The sequence below is a fragment of the Oncorhynchus clarkii genome, chromosome 7, assembly GCF_045791955.1.
Source record: "Oncorhynchus clarkii lewisi isolate Uvic-CL-2024 chromosome 7, UVic_Ocla_1.0, whole genome shotgun sequence".
NCBI classification, from domain to species: domain Eukaryota; kingdom Metazoa; phylum Chordata; class Actinopteri; order Salmoniformes; family Salmonidae; genus Oncorhynchus; species Oncorhynchus clarkii.
The window spans coordinates 15,140,122-15,162,621 of NC_092153.1; the positions used below are offsets into that span (position 1 = coordinate 15,140,122).

The following is a 22,500-nucleotide window of genomic DNA, read 5'->3' on the forward strand; positions in this document are numbered from 1 at the left end:
CTAAGCCATGGATTGTGAGTTCTAGTCTTTTCTGAAGTGGCTGAGAGCAGCGTGGCGCAGCGGAAGCGTGCTGGGCCCATAACCCAGAGATCGATGGATCGAAACCATCCTCTGCTAAACAGTTTATTTTAAGTGCGAACAATATTTTTAAAAAATGTGTCGTTTCATGGGCATGTCTCAGTGCCATTATATATATTTTTTTTACCTCTTCCAACAGTTCGTATAGGTCATACTGTTTACACAGTATCCCAGTGGCCTAAGATACTGGACTCCTAAGCCATGGATTGTGAGTTCTAGTCTTTTCTGAAGTGGCTGAGAGCAGAGTGGCACAGCGGAAGCGTGCTGGGCCCATAACCCAGAGGTCGATGGATCGAAACCATCCTCTGCTAAACAGTTTATTTTAAGTGCGAACAACATTTTTAAAAAATGTGTCGTTTCATGGGCATGTCTCAGTGCCATTATATATATTTTTTTACCTCTTCCAACAGTTCGTATAGGTCATACTGTTTACACAGTATCCCAGTGGCCTAAGACACTGGACTCCTAAGCAATGGATTGTGAGTTCTAGTCTTTTCTGAAGCGGATGAGAGCAGAGTGGCGCAGCGGAAGCGTGCTGGGCCCATAACCCAGAGGTCGATGGATCGAAACATCCTCTGCTAAACAGTTTATTTTAAGTGCGAACAACATTTTTAAAAAATGTGTCGTTTCATGGGCATGTCTCAGTGCCATTATATATTTTTTTTTACCTCTTCCAACAGTTCGTATAGGTCATACTGTTTACACAGTATCCCAGTGGCCTAAGATACTGGACTCCTAAGCCATGGATTGTGAGTTCTAGTCTTTTCTGAAGTGGCTGAGAGCAGAGTGGCGCAGCGGAAGCGTGCTGGGCCCATAACCCAGAGGTCGATGGATCGAAACCATCCTCTGCTAAACAGTTTATTTTAAGTGCGAACAACATTTTTAAAAAATGTGTCGTTTCATGGGCATGTCTCAGTGCCATTATATATATATTTTTTACCTCTTCCAACAGTTCGTATAGGTCATACTGTTTACACAGTATCCCAGTGGCCTAAGATACTGGACTCCTAAGCCATGGATTGTGAGTTCTAGTCTTTTCTGAAGTGGCTGAGAGCAGAGTGGCACAGCGGAAGCGTGCTGGGCCCATAACCCAGAGGTCGATGGATCGAAACCATCCTCTGCTAAACAGTTTATTTTAAGTGCGAACAACATTTTTAAAAAATGTGTCGTTTCATGGGCATGTCTCAGTGCCATTATATATATTTTTTTACCTCTTCCAACAGTTCGTATAGGTCATACTGTTTACACAGTATCCCAGTGGCCTAAGACACTGGACTCCTAAGCAATGGATTGTGAGTTCTAGTCTTTTCTGAAGCGGATGAGAGCAGAGTGGCGCAGCGGAAGCGTGCTGGGCCCATAACCCAGAGGTCGATGGATCGAAACATCCTCTGCTAAACAGTTTATTTTAAGTGCGAACAACATTTTTAAAAAATGTGTCGTTTCATGGGCATGTCTCAGTGCCATTATATTTTTTTTTTTACCTCTTCCAACAGTTCGTATAGGTCATACTGTTTACACAGTATCCCAGTGGCCTAAGATACTGGACTCCTAAGCCATGGATTGTGAGTTCTAGTCTTTTCTGAAGTGGCTGAGAGCAGAGTGGCGCAGCGGAAGCGTGCTGGGCCCATAACCCAGAGGTCGATGGATCGAAACCATCCTCTGCTAAACAGTTTATTTTAAGTGCGAACAACATTTTTAAAAAATGTGTCGTTTCATGGGCATGTCTCAGTGCCATTATATATATATTTTTTACCTCTTCCAACAGTTCGTATAGGTCATACTGTTTACACAGTATCCCAGTGGCCTAAGATACTGGACTCCTAAGCCATGGATTGTGAGTTCTAGTCTTTTCTGAAGTGGCTGAGAGCAGAGTGGCACAGCGGAAGCGTGCTGGGCCCATAACCCAGAGGTCGATGGATCGAAACCATCCTCTGCTAAACAGTTTATTTTAAGTGCGAACAACATTTTTAAAAAATGTGTCGTTTCATGGGCATGTCTCAGTGCCATTATATATTTTTTTTTACCTCTTCCAACAGTTCGTATAGGTCATACTGTTTACACAGTATCCCAGTGGCCTAAGACACTGGACTCCTAAGCAATGGATTGTGAGTTCTAGTCTTTTCTGAAGCGGATGAGAGCAGAGTGGCACAGCGGAAGCGTGCTGGGCCCATAACCCAGAGGTCGATGGATCGAAACCATCCTCTGCTAAACAGTTTATTTTAAGTGCGAACAACATTTTTAAAAAATGTGTCGTTTCATGGGCATGTCTCAGTGCCATTATATATATTTTTTTACCTCTTCCAACAGTTCGTATAGGTCATACTGTTTACACAGTATCCCAGTGGCCTAAGATACTGGACTCCTAAGCCATGGATTGTGAGTTCTAGTCTTTTCTGAAGTGGCTGCGAGCAGAGTGGCGAAGCGGAAGCGTGCTGGGCCCATAACCCAAAGGTCGATGGATCGAAACCATCCTCTGCTAAACAGTTTATTTTAAGTGCGAACAACATTTTTTAAAAATGTGTCGTTTCATGGGCATGTCTCAGTGCCATTATATATATTTTTTTACCTCTTCCAACAGTTCGTATAGGTCATACTGTTTACACAGTATCCCAGTGGCCTAAGACACTGGACTCCTCAGAAATGGATTGTGAGTTCTAGTCTTTTCTGAAGGGGATGAGAGAAGAGTGGCGCAGGGGAAGCGTGCTGGGCCCATAACCCAGAGGTCGATGGATCGAAACCATCCTCTGCTAAACAGTTTATTTTAAGTGCGAACAACAGTTTTAAAAAATGTGTCCTTTCATGGGCATGTCTCAGTGCCATTATATATATTTTTTTACCTCTTCCAACAGTTCGTATAGGTCATACTGTTTACACAGTATCCCAGTGGCCTAAGATACTGGACTCCTAAGCCATGGATTGTGAGTTCTAGTCTTTTCTGAAGTGGCTGAGAGCAGAGTGGTGCAGCGGAAGCGTGCTGGGCCCATAACCCAGAGGTTGATTGATCGAAACCATCCTCTGCTAAACAGTTCATTTTAAGTGCGAACAACATTTTTTTTAAATGTGTCGTTTCATGGGCATGTCTCAGTGCCATTATAATTTTTTTTTTACCTCTTCCAACAGTTCGTATAGGTCATACTGTTTACACAGTATCCCAGTGGCCTAAGATACTGGACTCCTAAGCCATGGATTGTGAGTTCTAGTCTTTTCTAAAGTGGCTGAGAGCAGAGTGGCACAGCGGAAGCGTGCTGGGCCCATAACCCAGAGGTCGATGGATCGAAACTATCCTCTGCTAAACAGATTATTTTCAAAAATGAAACGCAAACAGAAATTAGAAAGCTAAATTTCATTTGCGTGTCTCAGTGCTATCCAGTACACATTGTTTTTACTCCTTGTATCAGTTCGTACTATTTGCAGACACTGGTAGACAGTGCCCCAGTGGCCTAATGGATAAGGCACTGGCCTCCTAAGCCAGGGATTGTGGGTTTAAGTCCTATCTGGATTGGATGGAAACAGTGTGGCGCAGCGGAAGCGTGCTGGGCCCATAACCCAGAGGTCGATGGGTCGAAACCATCCTCTGCTAAACAGTTCATTTTAAGTGCGAACAACATTTTTAAAAAATGTGTCGTTTCATGGGCATGTCTCAGTGCCATTATATATATATTTTTTACCTCTTCCAACAGTTCGTATAGGTCATACTGTTTACACAGTATCCCAGTGGCCTAAGATACTGGACTCCTAAGCCAAATATTTTGAGTTCTAGTCTTTTCTGAAGTGGCTGAGAGCAGAGTGGCGCAGCGGAAGCGTGCTGGGCCCATAACCCAGAGGTCGATGGATCGAAACCATCCTCTGCTAAACAGTTTATTTTAAGTGCGAACAACAGTTTTAAAAAATGTGTCCTTTCATGGGCATGTCTCAGTGCCATTATATATATTTTTTTACCTCTTCCAACAGTTCGTATAGGTCATACTGTTTACACAGTATCCCAGTGGCCTAAGACACTAGACTCCTAAGCAATGGATTGTGAGTTCTAGTCTTTTCTGAAGCGGATGAGAGCAGAGTGGCGCAGCGGAAGCGTGCTGGGCCCATAACCCAGAGGTCGATGGATCGAAACATCCTCTGCTAAACAGTTTATTTTAAGTGCGAACAACATTTTTTAAAAATGTGTCGTTTCATGGGCATGTCTCAGTGCCATTATATATATTTTTTTACCTCTTCCAACAGTTCGTATAGGTCATACTGTTTACACAGTATCCCAGTGGCCTAAGATACTGGACTCCTAAGCCATGGATTGTGAGTTCTAGTCTTTTCTGAAGTGGCTGCGAGCAGAGTGGCGCAGCGGAAGCGTGCTGGGCCCATAACCCAGAGGTCAATGGATCGAAACCATCCTCTGCTAAACAGTTTATTTAAGTGCGAACAACATTTTTAAAAAATGTGTCTTTTCATGGTCATGTCTCAGTGCCATTATATATATTTTTTTACCTCTTCCAACAGTTCGTATAGGTCATACTGTTTACACAGTATCCCAGTGGCCTAAGATACTGGACTCCTAAGCCATGGATTGTGAGTTCTAGTCTTTTCTGAAGTGGCTGAGAGCAGAGTGGCGCAGCGGAAGCGTGCTGGGCCCATAACCCAGAGGTCGATGGATCGAAACCATCCTCTGCTAAACAGTTCATTTTAAGTGCGAACAACATTTTTAAAAAATGTGTCGTTTCATGGGCATGTCTCAGTGCCATTATATATATTTTTTTACCTCTTCCAACAGTTCGTATAGGTCATACTGTTTACACAGCATCCCAGTGGCCTAAGATACTGGACTCCTAAGCCAAAGATTTTGAGTTCTAGTCTTTTCTGAAGTGGCTGAGAGCAGAGTGGCGCAGCGGAAGCGTGCTGGGCCCATAACCCAGAGGTCGATGGATCGAAACCATCCTCTGCTAAACAGTTTATTTTAAGTGCGAACAACATTTTTAAAAAATGTGTCGTTTCATGGGCATGTCTCAGTGCCATTATATATATTTTTTTACCTCTTCCAACAGTTCGTATAGGTCATACTGTTTACACAGTATCCCAGTGGCCTAAGACACTAGACTCCTAAGCAATGGATTGTGAGTTCTAGTCTTTTCTGAAGCGGATGAGAGCAGAGTGGAGCAGCGGAAGCTTGCTTGGCCCATAACCCAGAGGTCGATGGATCGAAACATCCTCTGCTAAACAGTTTATTTTAAGTGCGAACAACATTTTTTAAAAATGTGTCGTTTCATGGGCATGTCTCAGTGCCATTATATATATTTTTTTACCTCTTCCAACAGTTCGTATAGGTCATACTGTTTACACAGTATCCCAGTGGCCTAAGATACTGGACTCCTAAGCCATGGATTGTGAGTTCTAGTCTTTTCTGAAGTGGCTGCGAGCAGAGTAGCGCAGCGGAAGCGTGCTGGGCCCATAACCCAGAGGTCAATGGATCGAAACCATCCTCTGCTAAACAGTTTACTTTAAGTGCGAACAACATTTTTTAAAAATGTGTCGTTTCATGGGCATAAAGTCTCAGTGCCATTATATATATTTTTTTACCTCTTCCAACAGTTCGTATAGGTCATACTGTTTACACAGTATCCCAGTGCCCTAAGATACTGGACTCCTAAGCCATGGATTGTGAGTTCTAGTCTTTTCTGAAGTGGCTGATAGCAGAGTGGCGCAGCGGAAGCGTGCTGGGCCCATAACCCAGAGGTCGATGGATCGAAACCATCCTCTGCTAAACAGTTTATTTTAAGTGCAACAACATTTTTATAAAATGTGTCGTTTCATGGGCATGTCTCAGTGCCATTATATATATTTTTTTACCTCTTCCAACAGTTCGTATAGGTCATACTGTTTACACAGTATCCCAGTGGCCTAAGATACTGGACTCCTAAGCCATGGATTGTGAGTTCTAGTCTTTTCTGAAGTGGCTGCGAGCAGAGTGGCGCAGCGGAAGCGTGCTGGGCCCATAACCCAGAGGTCGATGGATCGAAACCATCCTCTGCTAAACAGATTATTTTCAAAAATGAAACGCAAACAGAAATTAGAAAGCTAAATTTCATTTGCGCGTCTCAGTGCTATCCAGTACACATTGTTTTTACTGCTTGTATCAGTTCGTACTATTTGCAAAAGGTAGACAGTGCCCCAGTGGCCTAATGGATAAGGCACTGGCATCCTAAGCCAGGGATTGTGGTTTCAAGTCCCGTCTGTGGTGGATGGAAGCAGAGTGGCGCAGCGGAAGCGTGCTGGGCCCATAACCCAGAGGTTGATGGATCGAAACCATCCTCTGCTAAACAGTTTATTTTAAGTGAGAACAACATTTTTTAAAAATGTGTCGTTTCATGGGCAGGTCTCAGTGCCATTATATATATATTTTTACCTCTTCCAACAGTTCGTATAGGTCATACTGTTTACACAGTATCCCAGTGGCCTAAGATACTGGACTCCTAAGCCAAAGATGTTGAGTTCTAGTCTTTTCTGAAGTGGGTGAGAGCAGAGTGGCGCTGCGGAAGTGTGCTCGGCCCATAACCCAGAGGTCGATGGATCGAAACCATCCTCTGCTAAACAGTTTATTTTAAGTGCGAACAATATTTTTAAAAAATGTGTCGTTTCATGGGCATGTCTCAGTGCCATTATATATATTTTTTTATCTCTTCCAACAGTTCGTATAGGTCATACTGTTTACACAGCATCCCAGTGGCCTAAGATACTGGACTCCTAATCCAGGGATTGTGGGTTCAAGTCCCATCTGGGGTGGATGGAAGCAGAGTGGCGCAGCGGAAGCGTGCTGGGCCCATAACCCAGAGGTCGATGGATCGAAACCATCCTCTGCTAAACAGTTTATTTTAAGTGCGAACAACATTTTTAAAAAATGTGTCGTTTCATGGGCATGTCTCAGTGCCATTATATATATTTTTTTACCTCATCCAACAGTTCGTATAGGTCATACTGTTTACACAGTATCCCAGTGGCCTAAGACACTAGACTCCTAAGCAATGGATTGTGAGTTCTAGTCTTTTCTGAAGCGGATGAGAGCAGAGTGGCGCAGCGGAAGCGTGCTGGGCCCATAACCCAGAGGTCGATGGATCGAAACATCCTCTGCTAAACAGTTTATTTTAAGTGCGAACAACATTTTTTAAAAATGTGTCGTTTCATGGGCATGTCTCAGTGCCATTATATATATTTTTTTACCTCTTCCAACAGTTCGTATAGGTCATACTGTTGACACAGTATCCCAGTGGCCTAAGATACTGGACTCCTAAGCCATGGATTGTGAGTTCTAGTCTTTTCTGAAGTGGCTGCGAGCAGAGTGGCGCAGCGGAAGCGTGCTGGGCCCATAACCCAGAGGTCAATGGATCGAAACCATTCTCTGCTAAACAGTTCATTTTAAGTGCGAACAACATTTTTAAAAAATATGTCGTTTCATGGGCATAATGTCTCAGTGCCATTATAAAACATTTTTACCTCTTCCAACAGTTCGTATAGGTCATACTGTTTACACAGTATCCCAGTGGCCTAAGATACTGGACTCCTAAGCCATGGATTGTGAGTTCTAGTCTTTTCTGAAGTGGCTGAGAGCAGAGTGGCGCAGCGGAAGCGTGCTGGGCCCATAACCCAGAGGTCGATGGATCGAAACCATTCTCTGCTAAACAGTTCATTTTAAGTGCGAACAACATTTTTAAAAAATATGTCGTTTCATGGGCATAATGTCTCAGTGCCATTATATATATTTTTTTACCTCTTCCAACAGTTCGTATAGGTCATACTGTTTACACAGTATCCCAGTGGCCTAAGATACTGGACTCCTAAGCCATGGATTGTGAGTTCTAGTCTTTTCTGAAGTGGCTGATAGCAGAGTGGCGCAGCGGAAGCGTGCTAGGCCCATAACCCAGAGGTCGATGGATCGAAACCATCCTCTGCTAAACAGTTTATTTTAAGTGCGAACAACATTTTTAAAAAATGTGTCGTTTCATGGGCATGTCTCAGTGCCATTATATATATTTTTTTACCTCTTCCAACAGTTCGTATAGGTCATACTGTTTACACAGTATCCCAGTGGCCTAAGACACTAGACTCCTAAGCAATGGATTGTGAGTTCTAGTCTTTTCTGAAGCGGATGAGAGCAGAGTGGCGCAGCGGAAGCGTGCTGGGCCCATAACCCAGAGGTCGAAGGATCGAAACATCCTCTGCTAAACAGTTTATTTTAAGTGCGAACAACATTTTTTAAAAATGTGTCGTTTCATGGGCATGTCTCAGTGCCATTATATATATTTTTTTACCTCTTCCAACAGTTCGTATAGGTCATACTGTTTACACAGTATCCCAGTGGCCTAAGATACTGGACTCCTAAGCCATGGATTGTGAGTTCTAGTCTTTTCTGAAGTGGCTGCGAGCAGAGTGGCGCAGCGGAAGCGTGCTGGGCCCATAACCCAGAGGTCAATGGATCGAAACCATCCTCTGCTAAACAGTTTATTTTAAGTGCGAACAACATTTTTAAAAAATGTGTCGTTTCATGGGCATAATGTCTCAGTGCCATTATATATATTTTTTTACCTCTTCCAACAGTTCGTATAGGTCATACTGTTTACACAGTATCCCAGTGGCCTAAGATACTGGACTCCTAAGCCATGGATTGTGAGTTCTAGTCTTTTCTGAAGTGGCTGAGAGCAGAGTGGCGCAGCGGAAGCGTGCTGGGCCCATAACCCAGAGGTGGATGGATCGAAACCATCCTCTGCTAAACAGTTTATTTTAAGTGCGAACAACATTTTTAAAAAATGTGTCGTTTCATGGTCATGTCTCAGTGCCATTATATATATTTTTTTACCTCTTCCAACAGTTCGTATAGGTCATACTGTTTACACAGTATCCCAGTGGCCTAAGATACTGGACTCCTAAGCCATGGATTGTGAGTTCTAGTCTTTTCTGATGTGGCTGAGAGCAGAGTGGCGCAGCGGAAGCGTGCTGGGCCCATAACCCAGAGGTCGATGGATCGAAACCATCCTCTGCTAAACAGTTCATTTTAAGTGCGAACAACATTTTAAAAAAATGTGTCGTTTCATGGGCATGTCTCAGTGCCATTATATATTTTTTTTTACCTCTTCCAACAGTTCGTATAGGTCATACTGTTTACACAGTATCCCAGTGGCCTAAGATACTGGACTCCTAAGCCAAAGATTTTGAGTTCTAGTCTTTTCTGAAGTGGATGCGAGCAGAGTGGCGCAGCGGAAGCGTGCTGGGCCCATAACCCAGAGGTCGATGGATCGAAACCATCCTCTGCTAAACAGATTATTTTCAAAAATGAAACGCAAACAGAAATTAGAAAGCTAAATTTCATTTGCGCGTCTCAGTGCTATCCAGTACACATTGTTTTTACTGCTTGTATCAGTTCGTACTATTTGCAAAAGGTAGACAGTGCCCCAGTGGCCTAATGGATAAGGCACTGGCATCCTAAGCCAGGGATTGTGGTTTCAAGTCCCGTCTGTGGTGGATGGAAGCAGAGTGGCGCAGCGGAAGCGTGCTGGGCCCATAACCCAGAGGTTGATGGATCGAAACCATCCTCTGCTAAACAGTTTATTTTAAGTGAGAACAACATTTTTTAAAAATGTGTCGTTTCATGGGCAGGTCTCAGTGCCATTATATATATTTTTTTACCTCTTCCAACAGTTCGTATAGGTCATACTGTTTACACAGTATCCCAGTGGCCTAAGATACTGGACTCCTAAGCCAAAGATGTTGAGTTCTAGTCTTTTCTGAAGTGGGTGAGAGCAGAGTGGCGCTGCGGAAGCGTGCTCGGCCCATAACCCAGAGGTCGATGGATCGAAACCATCCTCTGCTAAACAGTTTATTTTAAGTGCGAACAACATTTTTAAAAAATGTGTCGTTTCATGGGCATGTCTCAGTGCCATTATATATATTTTTTTATCTCTTCCAACAGTTCGTATAGGTCATACTGTTTACACAGTATCCCAGTGGCCTAAGATACTGGACTCCTAATCCAGGGATTGTGGGTTCAAGTCCCATCTGGGGTGGATGGAAGCAGAGTGGCGCAGCGGAAGCGTGCTGGGCCCATAACCCAGAGGTCGATGGATCGAAACCATCCTCTGCTAAACAGTTTATTTTAAGTGCGAACAACATTTTTAAAAAATGTGTCATTTCATGGGCATGTCTCAGTGCCATTATACATATTTGTTTACCTCTTCCAACAGTTCGTATAGGTCATACTGTTTACACAGTATCCCAGTGGCCTAAGATACTGGACTCCTAAGCCAAAGATTTTGAGTTCTAGTCTTTTCTGAAGTGGCTGAGAGCAGAGTGGCGCAGCGGAAGCGTGCTGGGCCCATAACCCAGAGGTCGATGGATCGAAACCATCCTCTGCTAAACAGATTATTTTCAAAAATGAAACGCAAACAGAAATTAGAAAGCTAAATTTCATTTGAGTGTCTCAGTGCTATCCAGTACACATTGTTTTTACTGCTTCTATCAGTTCGTACTATTTGCAAAAGGTAGCTAGTGCCACAGTGGCCTAATGGATAAGGCACTGGCCTCCTAAGCCAGGGATTGTGGGGTTCAAGTCCCATCTGTGGTGGATGGAAGCAGAGTGGCCCAGCAGAAGCGTGCTGGGCCCATAACCCAGAGGTCGATGGATCGAAACCATCCTCTGCTAAACAGTTTATTTTAAGTGCGAACAACATTTTTAAAAAATGTGTCGTTTCATGTGCCATTATATATATTTTTTTACCTCTTCCAACAGTTCGTATAGGTCATACTGTTTACACAGTATCCCAGTGGCCTAAGATACTGGACTCCTAAGCCATGGATTGTGAGTTCTAGTCTTTTCTGAAGTGGCTGAGAGCAGAGTGGCGCAGCGGAAGCGTGCTGGGCCCATAACCCAGAGGTCGATGGATCGAAACCATCCTCTGCTAAACAGTTCATTTTAAGTGCGAACAACATTTTTTAAAAATGTGTAGTTTCATGGGCATGTCTCAGTGCCATTATAATTTTTTTTTTACCTCTTCCAACAGTTCGTATAGGTCATACTGTTTACACAGTATCCCAGTGGCCTAAGATACTGGACTCCTAAGCCATGGATTGTGAGTTCTAGTCTTTTCTGAAGTGGCTGAGAGCAGAGTGGCGCTGCGGAAGCGTGCTGGGCCCATAACCCAGAGGTCGATAGATCGAAACCATCCTCTGCTAAACAGATTATTTTCAAAAATGAAACGCAAACAGAAATTAGAAAGCTAAATTTCATTTGCGTGTTTCAGTGCTATCCAGTACACATTGCTTTTACTGCTTCTATCAGTTCGTACTATTTGCAAAAGGTAGACAGTACCCCTAATGGATAAGGCACTGACCTCCTAAGCCAGGGATTGTGGGTTCAAGTTCCATCTGGGGTGGATGGAAGCAGAGTGGCGCAGCGGAAGCGTGCTGGGCCCATAACCCAGAGGTCGATGAATTGAAACCATCCTCTGCTAAACAGTTTATTTTAAGTGCGAACAACATTTTTTTTAAATGTGTCGTTTCATGGGCATGTCTCAGTGCCATTATAATTTTTTTTTTACCTCTTCCAACAGTTCGTATAGGTCATACTGTTTACACAGTATCCCAGTGGCCTAAGATACTGGACTCCTAAGCCATGGATTGTGAGTTCTAGTCTTTTCTGAAGTGGCTGAGAGCAGAGTGACGCAGCGGAAGCGTGCTGGGCCCGTAACCCAGAGGTCGATGGATCGAAACCATCCTCTGCTAAACAGTTTATTTTAAGTGCGAACAACATTTTTTAAAAATGTGTCGTTTCATGGGCATGTCTCAGTGCCATTATATATATTTTTTTACCTCTTCCAACAGTTCGTATAGGTCATACTGTTTACACAGTATCCCAGTGGCCTAAGACACTGGACTCCTAAGCAAAGGATTTTGAGTTCTAGTCTTTTCTGAAGTGGCTGAGAGCAGAGTGGCGCTGCGGAAGCGTGCTGGGCCCATAACCCAGAGGTCGATAGATTGAAACCATCCTCTGCTAAACAGATTATTTTCAAAAATGAAACGCAAACAGAAATTAGAAAGCTAAATTTCATTTGCGTGTTTCAGTGCTATCCAGTACACATTGCTTTTACTGCTTCTATCAGTTCGTACTATTTGCAAAAGGTAGACAGTACCCCTAATGGATAAGGCACTGACCTCCTAAGCCAGGGATTGTGGGTTCATGTTCCATCTGGGGTGGATGGAAGCAGAGTGGCGCAGCGGAAGCGTGCTGGGCCCATAACCCAGAGGTCGATGGATTGAAACCATCCTCTGCTAAACAGTTTATTTTAAGTGCGAACAACATTTTTAAAAAATGTGTCGTTTCATGGGCATGTCTCAGTGCCATTATATATATGTTTTTACCTCTTCCAACAGTTCGTATAGGTCATACTGTTTACACAGTATCCCAGTGGCCTAAGATACTGGACTCCTAAGCCATGGATTGTGAGTTCTAGTCTTTTCTGAAGTGGCTGAGAGCAGAGTGGCGCAGCGGAAGCGTGCTGGGCCCATAACCCAGAGGTCGATGGATCGAAACCATCCTCTGCTAAACAGTTCATTTTAAGTGCGAACAACATTTTTAAAAAATGTGTCGTTTCATGGGCATGTCTCAGTGCCATTATATATATTTTTTTACCTCTTCCAACAGTTCGTATAGGTCATACTGTTTACACAGTATCCCAGTGGCCTAAGATACTGGACTCCTAAGCCATGGTTTGTGAGTTCTAGTCTTTTCTGAAGTGGCTGAGAGCAGAGTGGCGCAGCGGAAGCGTGCTGGGCCCATAACCCAGAGGTCGATGGATCGAAACCATCCTCTGCTAAACAGTTTATTTTAAGTGCGAACAACATTTTTTAAAAATGTGTCGTTTCATGGGCATGTCTCAGTGCCATTATATATTTTTTTTTACCTCTTCCAACAGTTCGTATAGGTCATACTGTTTACACAGTATCCCAGTGGCCTAAGACACTGGACTCCTAAGCAAAGGATTTTGAGTTCTAGTCTTTTCTGAAGTGGCTGAGAGCAGAGTGGCGCTGCGGAAGGGTGCTGGGCCCATAACCCAGAGGTCGATAGATCAAAACCATCCTCTGCTAAACAGTTTATTTTAAGTGCGAACAACATTTTTTTTAAATGTGTCGTTTCATGGGCATGTCTCAGTGCCATTATAATTTTTTGTTTACCTCATCCAACAGTTCGTATAGGTCATACTGTTTACACAGTATCCCAGTGGCCTAAGACACTGGACTCCTAAGCCATGGATTGTGAGTTCTAGTCTTTTCTGAAGTGGCTGAGAGCAGAGTGGCGCAGCGGAAGCGTGCTGGGCCCATAACCCAGAGTTCGATGGATCGAAACCATCCTCTGCTAAACAGTTTATTTTAAGTGCGAACAACATTTTTTTTAAATGTGTCGTTTCATGGGCATGTCTCAGTGCCATTATAATTTTTTGTTTACCTCTTCCAACAGTTCGTATAGGTCATACTGTTTACACAGTATCCCAGTGGCCTAAGACACTGGACTCCTAAGCCAAGGATTGTGAGTTCTAGTCTTTTCTGAAGTGGCTGAGAGCAGAGTGGCGCAGCGGAAGCGTGCTGGGCCCATAACCCCCAGAGGTCGATGGATCGAAACCATCCTCCGCTAAACAGCTGATTTTAAGTGCGAACAACATTTAAAAAAAATTTGTCGTTTCTTGGGCATGTCTCAGTGCCATTATATATATTTATTTACCTCTTCCAACAGTTCGTATAGGTCATACTGTTTACACAGTATCCCAGTGGCCTAAGACACTGGACTCCTAAGCCACGGATTGTGAGTTCTATTCTTTTCTGAAGTGTCTGAGAGCAGAGTGGCGCAGCGGAAGCGTGCTGTGCCCATAACCCAGAGGTCGATGGATCGAAACCATCCTCTGCTAAACAGTTTATTTTAAGTGCGAACAACATTTTTTTTAAATGTGTCGTTTCATGGGCATGTCTCAGTGCCATTATCATTTTTTGTTTACCTCTTCCAACAGTTCGTATAGGTCATACTGTTTACACAGTATCCCAGTGGCCTAAGACACTGGACTCCTAAGCCAAGGATTGTGAGTTCTAGTCTTTTCTGAAGTGGCTGAGAGCAGAGTGGCGCAGCGGAAGCGTGCTGGGCCCATAACCCAGAGGTCGATGGATCGAAACCATCCTCTGCTAAACAGCTTATTTTAAGTGCGAACAACATTTTTAAAAAATTTGTCGTTTCATGGGCATGTCTCAGTGCCATTATATATATTTTTTTACCTCTTCCAACAGTTCGTATAGGTCATACTGTTTACACAGTATCCCAGTGGCCTAGGACACTGGACTCCTAAGCCATGGATTGTGAGTTCTAGTCTTTTCAGAAGTGGCTGAGAGCAGAGTGGCGCAGCGGAAGAGTGCTGGGCCCATAACCCAGAGGTCGATGGATAGAAACCATCCTCTGCTAAACGGTTTATTTTAAGTGCGAACAACATTTTTAAAAAATGTGTCGTTTCATGGGCATGTCTCAGTGCCATTATATATATTTTTTTACCTCTTCCCACAGTTCGTATAGGTCATACTGTTTACACAGTATCCCAGTGGCCTAAGACACTGGACTCCTAAGCCAGGGATTGTGGGTTCAAGTCCCATCTGGGGTGGATGGAAGCAGAGTGGCGCAGCGGGAGTGTGCTGGGCCCATAACCCAGAAGTCGATGGATCGAAACCATCCTCTGCTAAACAGTTTATTTTAAGTGAGAAAAACATTTTTTTTAAATGTGTCGTTTCATGGGCATGTCTCAGTGCCATTATATATATTTTTTTACCTCTTCCAACAGTTCGTATAGGTCATACTGTTTACACAGTACCCCAGTGGCCTAAGACACTGGACTCCTAAGCCATGGATTGTGAGTTCTAGTCTTTTCTGAAGTGGATGAGAGCAGAGTGGCGCAGCGGAAGCGTGCTGGGCCCATAACCCAGAGGTCGATGGATCGAAACCATCCTCTGCTAAACAGTACATTTTAAGTGCGAACAACATTTTTTAAAAATGTGTCGTTTCATGGGCATGTCTCAGTGCCATTATATATATTTATTTACCTCTTCCAACAGTTCGTATAGGTCATACTGTTTACACAGTATCCCAGTGGCCTAAGACACTGGACTCCTAAGCCACGGATTGTGAGTTCTATTCTTTTCTGAAGTGTCTGAGAGCAGAGTGGCGCAGCGGAAGCGTGCTGTGCCCATAACCCAGAGGTCGATGGATCGAAACCATCCTCTGCTAAACAGTTTATTTTAAGTGCGAACAACATTTTTTTTAAATGTGTCGTTTCATGGGCATGTCTCAGTGCCATTATCATTTTTTGTTTACCTCTTCCAACAGTTCGTATAGGTCATACTGTTTACACAGTATCCCAGTGGCCTAAGACACTGGACTCCTAAGCCAAGGATTGTGAGTTCTAGTCTTTTCTGAAGTGCTTGAGAGCAGAGTGGCGCAGCGGAAGCGTGCTGGGCCCATAACCCAGAGGTCGATGGATCGAAACCATCCTCTGCTAAACAGCTTATTTTAAGTGCGAACAACATTTTTTAAAAATGTGTCGTTTCATGGGCATGTCTCAGTGCCATTATATATATTTATTTACCTCTTCCAACAGTTCGTATAGGTCATACTGTTTACACAGTATCCCAGTGGCCTAGGACACTGGACTCCTAAGCCATGCATTGTGAGTTCTAGTCTTTTCTGAAGTGGCTGAGAGCAGAGTGGCGCAGCGGAAGAGTGCTGGGCCCATAACCCAGAGGTCGATGGATAGAAACCATACTCTGCTAAACGGTTTATTTTAAGTGCGAACAACATTTTTAAAAAATGTGTCGTTTCATGGGCATGTCTCAGTGCCATTATATATATTTTTTTACCTCTTCCAACAGTTCGTATAGGTCATACTGTTTACACAGTATCCCAGTGGCCTAAGACACTGGACTCCTAAGCCAGGGATTGTGGGTTCAAGTCCCATCTGGGGTGGATGGAAGCAGAGTGGCGCAGCGGGAGCGTGCTGGGCCCATAACCCAGAAGTCGATGGATCGAAACCATCCTCTGCTAAACAGTTTATTTTAAGTGAGAAAAACATTTTTTTTAAATGTGTCGTTTCATGGGCATGTCTCAGTGCCATTATATATATTTTTTTACCTCTTCCAACAGTTCGTATAGGTCATACTGTTTACACAGTACCCCAGTGGCCTAAGACACTGGACTCCTAAGCCATGGATTGTGAGTTCTAGTCTTTTCTGAAGTGGATGAGAGCAGAGTGGCGCAGCGGAAGCGTGCTGGGCCCATAACCCAGAGGTCGATGGATCGAAACCATCCTCTGCTAAACAGTACATTTTAAGTGCGAACAACATTTTTTAAAAATGTGTCGTTTCATGGGCATGTCTCAGTGCCATTATATATATTTATTTACCTCTTCCAACAGTTCGTATAGGTCATACTGTTTACACAGTATCCCAGTGGCCTAAGACACTGGACTCCTAAGCCACGGATTGTGAGTTCTATTCTTTTCTGAAGTGTCTGAGAGCAGAGTGGCGCAGCGGAAGCGTGCTGGGCCCATAACCCAGAGGTCGATGGATCGAAACCATCCTCTGCTAAACAGTTTATTTTAAGTGCGAACAACATTTTTTTTAAATGTGTCGTTTCATGGGCATAATGTCTCAGTGCCATTATATATATTTTTTTACCTCTTCCAACAGTTCGTATAGGTCATACTGTTTACACAGTATCCCAGTGGCCTAAGACACTGGACTCCTAAGCCAGGGATTGTGGGTTCAAGTCCCATCTGGGGTGGATGGAAGCAGAGTGGCGCAGCGGGAGCGTGCTGGGCCCATAACCCAGAAGTCGATGGATCGAAACCATCCTCTGCTAAACAGTTTATTTTAAGTGCGAACAAATTTTTTTTTAAATGTGTCGTTTCATGGGCATGTCTCAGTGCCATTATATATATTTTTTTACCTCTTCCAACAGTTCGTATAGGTCATACTGTTTACACAGTATCCCAGTGGCCTAAGACACTGGACTCCTAAGCCATGGATTGTGAGTTCTAGTCTTTTCTGAAGTGGCTGAGAGCAGAGTGGCGCAGCGGAAGCGTGCTGGGCCCATAACCCAGAGGTCGATGGATCGAAACCATCCTCTGCTAAACAGTTTATTGTAAGTGCGAACAACATTTTTAGAAAATGTGTCGTTTCATGGGCATGTCTCAGTGCCATTATATATATGTTTTTACCTCTTCCAACAGTTCGTATAGGTCATACTGTTTACACAGTATCCCAGTGGCCTAAGATACTGGACTCCTAAGCCATGGATTGTGAGTTCTTTTCTTTTCTGAAGTGGCTGAGAGCAGAGTGGCGCAGCGGAAGCGTGCTGGGCCCATAACCCAGAGGTCGATGGATCGAAACCATCCTCTGCTAAACAGTTCATTTTAAGTGCGAACAACATTTTTAAAAAATGTGTCGTTTCATGGGCATGTCTCAGTGCCATTATATATATTTTTTTACCTCTTCCAACAGTTCGTATAGGTCATACTGTTTACACAGTATCCCAGTGGCCTAAGATACTGGACTCCTAAGCCATGGTTTGTGAGTTCTAGTCTTTTCTGAAGTGGCTGAGAGCAGAGTGGCGCAGCGGAAGCGTGCTGGGCCCATAACCCAGAGGTCGATGGATCGAAACCATCCTCTGCTAAACAGTTTATTTTAAGTGCGAACAACATTTTTTAAAAATGTGTCGTTTCATGGGCATGTCTCAGTGCCATTATATATATTTTTTTACCTCTTCCAACAGTTCGTATAGGTCATACTGTTTACACAGTATCCCAGTGGCCTAAGACACTGGACTCCTAAGCAAAGGATTTTGAGTTCTAGTCTTTTCTGAAGTGGCTGAGAGCAGAGTGGCGCTGCGGAAGGGTGCTGGGCCCATAACCCAGAGGTCGATAGATCGAAACCATCCTCTGCTAAACAGTTTATTTTAAGTGCGAACAACATTTTTTTTAAATGTGTCGTTTCATGGGCATGTCTCAGTGCCATTATAATTTTTTGTTTACCTCTTCCAACAGTTCGTATAGGTCATACTGTTTACACAGTATCCCAGTGGCCTAAGACACTGGACTCCTAAGCCATGGATTGTGAGTTCTAGTCTTTTCTGAAGGGGCTGAGAGCAGAGTGGCGCAGAGGAAGCGTGCTGGGCCCATAACCCAGAGTTCGATGGATCGAAACCATCCTCTGCTAAACAGTTAATTTTAAGTGCGAACAACATTTTTTTTAAATGTGTCGTTTCATGGGCATGTCTCAGTGCCATTATAATTTTTTGTTTACCTCTTCCAACAGTTCGTATAGGTCATACTGTTTACACAGTATCCCAGTGGCCTAAGACACTGGACTCCTAAGCCAAGGATTGTGAGTTCTAGTCTTTTCTGAAGTGGCTGAGAGCAGAGTGGCGCAGCGGAAGCGTGCTGGGCCCATAACCCAGAGGTCGATGGATCGAAACCATCCTCTGCTAAACAGCTTATTTTAAGTGCGAACAACATTTTTAAAAAATGTGTCGTTTCATGGGAATGTCTCAGTGCCATTATATATATTTTTTTACCTCTTCCAACAGTTCATATAGGTCATACTGTTTACACAGTATCCCAGTGGCCTAAGACACTGGACTCCTAAGCCATGGATTGTGAGTTCTAGTATTTTCTGAAGTGGCTGAGAGCAGAGTGGCGCAGCGGAAGCGTGCTGGGCCCATAACCCAGAGGTCGATGGATCGAAACCATCCTCTGCTAAACAGTTTATTTTAAGTGCGAACAACATTTTTTTTAAATGTGTCGTTTCATGGGCATGTCTCAGTGCCATTATAATTTTTTGTTTACCTCTTCCAACAGTTCGTATAGGTCATACTGTTTACACAGTATCCCAGTGGCCTAAGACACTGGACTCCTAAGCCAAGGATTGTGAGTTCTAGTCTTTTCTGAAGTGGCTGAGAGCAGAGTGGCGCAGCGGAAGCGTGCTGGGCCCATAACCCAGAGGTCGATGGATCGAAACCATCCTCTGCTAAACAGCTGATTTTAAGTGCGAACAACATTTTAAAAAAATTTGTCGTTTCTTGGGCATGTCTCAGTGCCATTATATATATTTATTTACCTCTTCCAACAGTTCGTATAGGTCATACTGTTTACACAGTATCCCAGTGGCCTAAGACCCTGGACTCCTAAGCCACGGATTGTGAGTTCTATTCTTTTCTGAAGTGTCTGAGAGCAGAGTGGCGCAGCGGAAGCGTGCTGGGCCCATAACCCAGAGGTCGATGGATCGAAACCATCCTCTGCTAAACAGTTTATTTTAAGTGCGAACAACATTTTTTTTAAATGTGTCGTTTCATGGGCATGTCTCAGTGCCATTATATATATTTTTTTACCTCTTCCAACAGTTCGTATAGGTCATACTGTTTACACAGTATCCCAGTGGCCTAGGACACTGGACTCCTAAGCCATGGATTGTGAGTTCTAGTCTTTTCTGAAGTGGCTGAGAGCAGAGTGGCGCAGCGGAAGAGTGCTGGGCCCATAACCCAGAGGTCGATGGATAGAAACCATCCTCTGCTAAACGGTTTATTTTAAGTGCGAACAACATTTTTAAAAAATGTGTCGTTTCATGGGCATGTCTCAGTGCCATTATATATATTTTTTTACCTCTTCCAACAGTTCGTATAGGTCATACTGTTTACACAGTATCCCAGTGGCCTAAGACACTGGACTCCTAAGCCAGGGATTGTGGGTTCAAGTCCCATCTGGGGTGGATGGAAGCAGAGTGGCGCAGCGGGAGCGTGCTGGGCCCATAACCCAGAAGTCGATGGATCGAAACCATCCTCTGCTAAACAGTTTATTTTAAGTGAGAAAAACATTTTTTTTAAATGTGTCGTTTCATGGGCATGTCTCAGTGCCATTATATATATTTTTTTACCTCTTCCAACAGTTCGTATAGGTCATACTGTTTACACAGTACCCCAGTGGCCTAAGACACTGGACTCCTAAGCCATGGATTGTGAGTTCTGGTCTTTTCTGAAGTGGCTGAGAGCAGAGTGGCGCAGCTGAAGTGTGCTGGGCCCAGAGGTCGATGGATCGAAACCATCCTCTGCTAAACAGCTGATTTTAAGTGCGAACAATATTTGTAAAAAAATTGTCGTTTCATGGCCATGTCTCAGTGCCATTATATATATTTTTTTACCTCTTCCAACAGTTCGTATAGGTCATACTGTTTACACAGTATCCCAGTGGCCTAAGACACTGGACTCCTAAGCCATGGATTGTGAGTTCTAGTCTTTTCTGAAGTGGCTGAGAGCAGAGTGGCGCAGCGGAAGCGTGCTGGGCCCATAACCCAGAGGTCGATGGGTCAAAACCATCCTCTGCTTAACAGTTTATTTTAAGTGCGAACAACATTTTTTTTAAATGTGTCGTTTCATGGGCATGTCTCAGTGCCATTATATATATTTTTTTACCTCTTCCAAAAGTTTGTATAGGTCATACTGTTTACACAGTATCCCAGTGGCCTAAGACACTGGACTCCTAAGCCATGGATTGTGAGTTCTAGTCTTTTCTGAAATGGCTGAGAGCAGAGTGGCGCAGCGGAAGCGTGCTGGGCCCATAACCCGGAGTTTGATGCATCGAAACCATCCTCTGCTAAACAGATTCTTTTCAAAAATGAAACGCAAACAGAAATTAGAAAGCTACATTTCATTTGCGTGTCTCAGTGCTATCCAGTACACATTGTTTTTACTGCTTCTATCAGTTCATACTATTTGCCAAAGGTAGACAGTGCACCAGTGGCCTAATGGACAAGACACTGGACTCCTAAGCCATGGATTGTGAGTTCTATTCTTTTCTGAAGTGGCTGAGAGCAGAGTGGCGCAGGGGAAGCGTGCTGGGCCCATAACCCAGAAGTCGATGGATCGAAACCATCTTCTGCTAAACAGTTCATTTTAAGTGCGAACAACATTTTTAAAAAATTTGTCGTTTCATGGGCATGTCTCAGTGCCATTATAATTTTTTGTTTACCTCTTCCAACAGTTCGTATAGGTCATACTGTTTACACAGTATCCCAGTGGCCTAAGATACTGGACTTCTAAGCCATGGATTGTGAGTTCTAGTCTTTTCTGAAGGGGATGAGAGCAGAGTGGCGCAGCGGAAGCGTGCTGGGCCCATAACCCAGAGGTCGATGGATCGAAACCATCCTCTGCTAAACAGTTTATTTTAAGTGCGAACAACATTTTTAAAAAATGTGTCGTTTCATGGGCATAATGTCTCAGTGCCATTATAATTTTTTTTTTACCTCTTCCAACAGTTCGTATAGGTCATACTGTTTACACAGTATCCCAGTGGCCTAAGATACTGGACTCCTAAGCCATGGATTGTGAGTTCTAGTCTTGTCTGAAGTGGCTGAGAGCAGAGTGGCGCAGCGGAAGCGTGCTGGGCCCATAACCCAGAGGTTGAAAGCTCGAAACCATCCTCTGCTAAGCAGTTTATTTTAAGTGCGAACAACATTTTTAAAAAATGTGTCGTTTCATGGGCATGTCTCAGTGCCATTATAATTTTTTGTTTACCTCTTCCAACAGTTCGTATAGGTCATACTGTTTACACAGTATCCCAGTGGCCTAAGACACTGGACTCCTAAGCCATGGATTGTGAGTTCTAGTCTTTTCTGAAGTGGCTGAGAGCAGAGTGGCGCAGCGGAAGCGTGCTGGGCCCATAACCCAGAGTTTGATGCATCGAAACCATCCTCTGCTAAACAGATTCTTTTCAAAAATGAAACGCAAACAGAAATTAGAAAGCTACATTTCATTTGCGTGTCTCAGTGCTATCCAGTACACATTGTATTTACTGCTTCTATCAGTTCATACTATTTGCCAAAGGTAGACAGTGCCCCAGTCGCCTAATGGATAAGGCACTGGCCTCCTAAGCCAGGGATTGTGGGTTCAAGTCCCATCTGGGGTGGATGGAAGCAGAGTGTTGCAGCGGGAGTGTGCAGGGCCCATTACCCAGAGGACGATGGATCGAAACCATCCTCTGCTAAACAGTTTATTTTAAGTGCGAACAACATTTTTTTTAAAATGGGCATGGATTGTGAGTTCTAGTCTTTTCTGAAGTGGCTGAGAGCAGAGTGGCGCAGCGGAAGCGTGCTGGGCCCATAACCCAGAGGTCGATGGATCGAAACCATACTCTGCTAAACAGTTTATTTTAAGTGCAAACAACATTTTTAAAATATGTGTCGTTTCATGGGCATGTCTCAGTGCCATTATATATATTTTTTTTACCTCTTCCAACAGTTTGTATAGGTCATACTGTTTACACAGTATCCCAGTGGCCTAAGACACTGGACTCCTAAGCCATGGATTGTGAGTTCTAG

The 22,500-nt window shown here is 43.7% G+C and overlaps 31 non-coding genes across 31 annotated transcripts; all 31 read left to right on the forward strand.

Annotated features, from left to right (window-relative positions):
• The first annotated feature begins 858 nt into the window (after positions 1 to 858).
• trnam-cau (transfer RNA methionine (anticodon CAU)) lies at positions 859 to 930 on the forward strand. The gene has a single exon. It is a non-coding gene; the product is annotated as a tRNA-Met (tRNA).
• Positions 931 to 1,671: 741 nt separating this feature from the next.
• trnam-cau (transfer RNA methionine (anticodon CAU)) lies at positions 1,672 to 1,743 on the forward strand. The gene has a single exon. It is a non-coding gene; the product is annotated as a tRNA-Met (tRNA).
• A 2,115-nt stretch (positions 1,744 to 3,858) lies between these two features.
• Positions 3,859 to 3,930, forward strand: trnam-cau (transfer RNA methionine (anticodon CAU)). The gene has a single exon. It is a non-coding gene; the product is annotated as a tRNA-Met (tRNA).
• Positions 3,931 to 4,669: 739 nt separating this feature from the next.
• On the forward strand, positions 4,670 to 4,741 carry trnam-cau (transfer RNA methionine (anticodon CAU)). The gene has a single exon. It is a non-coding gene; the product is annotated as a tRNA-Met (tRNA).
• Positions 4,742 to 4,940: 199 nt separating this feature from the next.
• trnam-cau (transfer RNA methionine (anticodon CAU)) lies at positions 4,941 to 5,012 on the forward strand. The gene has a single exon. It is a non-coding gene; the product is annotated as a tRNA-Met (tRNA).
• A 743-nt stretch (positions 5,013 to 5,755) lies between these two features.
• trnam-cau (transfer RNA methionine (anticodon CAU)) lies at positions 5,756 to 5,827 on the forward strand. The gene has a single exon. It is a non-coding gene; the product is annotated as a tRNA-Met (tRNA).
• Positions 5,828 to 6,025: 198 nt separating this feature from the next.
• On the forward strand, positions 6,026 to 6,097 carry trnam-cau (transfer RNA methionine (anticodon CAU)). The gene has a single exon. It is a non-coding gene; the product is annotated as a tRNA-Met (tRNA).
• Positions 6,098 to 6,852: 755 nt separating this feature from the next.
• trnam-cau (transfer RNA methionine (anticodon CAU)) lies at positions 6,853 to 6,924 on the forward strand. Its single transcript has one exon. It is a non-coding gene; the product is annotated as a tRNA-Met (tRNA).
• Positions 6,925 to 9,026: 2,102 nt separating this feature from the next.
• On the forward strand, positions 9,027 to 9,098 carry trnam-cau (transfer RNA methionine (anticodon CAU)). Its single transcript has one exon. It is a non-coding gene; the product is annotated as a tRNA-Met (tRNA).
• A 199-nt stretch (positions 9,099 to 9,297) lies between these two features.
• On the forward strand, positions 9,298 to 9,369 carry trnam-cau (transfer RNA methionine (anticodon CAU)). Its single transcript has one exon. It is a non-coding gene; the product is annotated as a tRNA-Met (tRNA).
• A 755-nt stretch (positions 9,370 to 10,124) lies between these two features.
• On the forward strand, positions 10,125 to 10,196 carry trnam-cau (transfer RNA methionine (anticodon CAU)). Its single transcript has one exon. It is a non-coding gene; the product is annotated as a tRNA-Met (tRNA).
• A 199-nt stretch (positions 10,197 to 10,395) lies between these two features.
• On the forward strand, positions 10,396 to 10,467 carry trnam-cau (transfer RNA methionine (anticodon CAU)). Its single transcript has one exon. It is a non-coding gene; the product is annotated as a tRNA-Met (tRNA).
• Positions 10,468 to 10,601: 134 nt separating this feature from the next.
• On the forward strand, positions 10,602 to 10,675 carry trnar-ccu (transfer RNA arginine (anticodon CCU)). Its single transcript has one exon. It is a non-coding gene; the product is annotated as a tRNA-Arg (tRNA).
• A 265-nt stretch (positions 10,676 to 10,940) lies between these two features.
• On the forward strand, positions 10,941 to 11,012 carry trnam-cau (transfer RNA methionine (anticodon CAU)). The gene has a single exon. It is a non-coding gene; the product is annotated as a tRNA-Met (tRNA).
• Positions 11,013 to 11,760: 748 nt separating this feature from the next.
• Positions 11,761 to 11,832, forward strand: trnat-cgu (transfer RNA threonine (anticodon CGU)). Its single transcript has one exon. It is a non-coding gene; the product is annotated as a tRNA-Thr (tRNA).
• A 748-nt stretch (positions 11,833 to 12,580) lies between these two features.
• trnam-cau (transfer RNA methionine (anticodon CAU)) lies at positions 12,581 to 12,652 on the forward strand. Its single transcript has one exon. It is a non-coding gene; the product is annotated as a tRNA-Met (tRNA).
• A 199-nt stretch (positions 12,653 to 12,851) lies between these two features.
• trnam-cau (transfer RNA methionine (anticodon CAU)) lies at positions 12,852 to 12,923 on the forward strand. Its single transcript has one exon. It is a non-coding gene; the product is annotated as a tRNA-Met (tRNA).
• Positions 12,924 to 14,208: 1,285 nt separating this feature from the next.
• Positions 14,209 to 14,280, forward strand: trnam-cau (transfer RNA methionine (anticodon CAU)). Its single transcript has one exon. It is a non-coding gene; the product is annotated as a tRNA-Met (tRNA).
• Positions 14,281 to 15,021: 741 nt separating this feature from the next.
• Positions 15,022 to 15,093, forward strand: trnam-cau (transfer RNA methionine (anticodon CAU)). Its single transcript has one exon. It is a non-coding gene; the product is annotated as a tRNA-Met (tRNA).
• Positions 15,094 to 15,563: 470 nt separating this feature from the next.
• Positions 15,564 to 15,635, forward strand: trnam-cau (transfer RNA methionine (anticodon CAU)). The gene has a single exon. It is a non-coding gene; the product is annotated as a tRNA-Met (tRNA).
• Positions 15,636 to 16,376: 741 nt separating this feature from the next.
• On the forward strand, positions 16,377 to 16,448 carry trnam-cau (transfer RNA methionine (anticodon CAU)). The gene has a single exon. It is a non-coding gene; the product is annotated as a tRNA-Met (tRNA).
• Positions 16,449 to 16,647: 199 nt separating this feature from the next.
• On the forward strand, positions 16,648 to 16,719 carry trnam-cau (transfer RNA methionine (anticodon CAU)). Its single transcript has one exon. It is a non-coding gene; the product is annotated as a tRNA-Met (tRNA).
• Positions 16,720 to 17,192: 473 nt separating this feature from the next.
• On the forward strand, positions 17,193 to 17,264 carry trnam-cau (transfer RNA methionine (anticodon CAU)). Its single transcript has one exon. It is a non-coding gene; the product is annotated as a tRNA-Met (tRNA).
• Positions 17,265 to 17,463: 199 nt separating this feature from the next.
• trnam-cau (transfer RNA methionine (anticodon CAU)) lies at positions 17,464 to 17,535 on the forward strand. The gene has a single exon. It is a non-coding gene; the product is annotated as a tRNA-Met (tRNA).
• A 199-nt stretch (positions 17,536 to 17,734) lies between these two features.
• trnam-cau (transfer RNA methionine (anticodon CAU)) lies at positions 17,735 to 17,806 on the forward strand. The gene has a single exon. It is a non-coding gene; the product is annotated as a tRNA-Met (tRNA).
• Positions 17,807 to 18,547: 741 nt separating this feature from the next.
• trnam-cau (transfer RNA methionine (anticodon CAU)) lies at positions 18,548 to 18,619 on the forward strand. Its single transcript has one exon. It is a non-coding gene; the product is annotated as a tRNA-Met (tRNA).
• Positions 18,620 to 18,818: 199 nt separating this feature from the next.
• On the forward strand, positions 18,819 to 18,890 carry trnam-cau (transfer RNA methionine (anticodon CAU)). Its single transcript has one exon. It is a non-coding gene; the product is annotated as a tRNA-Met (tRNA).
• Positions 18,891 to 19,089: 199 nt separating this feature from the next.
• On the forward strand, positions 19,090 to 19,161 carry trnam-cau (transfer RNA methionine (anticodon CAU)). Its single transcript has one exon. It is a non-coding gene; the product is annotated as a tRNA-Met (tRNA).
• A 199-nt stretch (positions 19,162 to 19,360) lies between these two features.
• Positions 19,361 to 19,432, forward strand: trnam-cau (transfer RNA methionine (anticodon CAU)). The gene has a single exon. It is a non-coding gene; the product is annotated as a tRNA-Met (tRNA).
• A 1,832-nt stretch (positions 19,433 to 21,264) lies between these two features.
• Positions 21,265 to 21,336, forward strand: trnam-cau (transfer RNA methionine (anticodon CAU)). Its single transcript has one exon. It is a non-coding gene; the product is annotated as a tRNA-Met (tRNA).
• Positions 21,337 to 22,015: 679 nt separating this feature from the next.
• On the forward strand, positions 22,016 to 22,088 carry trnar-ccu (transfer RNA arginine (anticodon CCU)). The gene has a single exon. It is a non-coding gene; the product is annotated as a tRNA-Arg (tRNA).
• The last annotated feature ends 412 nt before the right edge of the window (positions 22,089 to 22,500 follow it).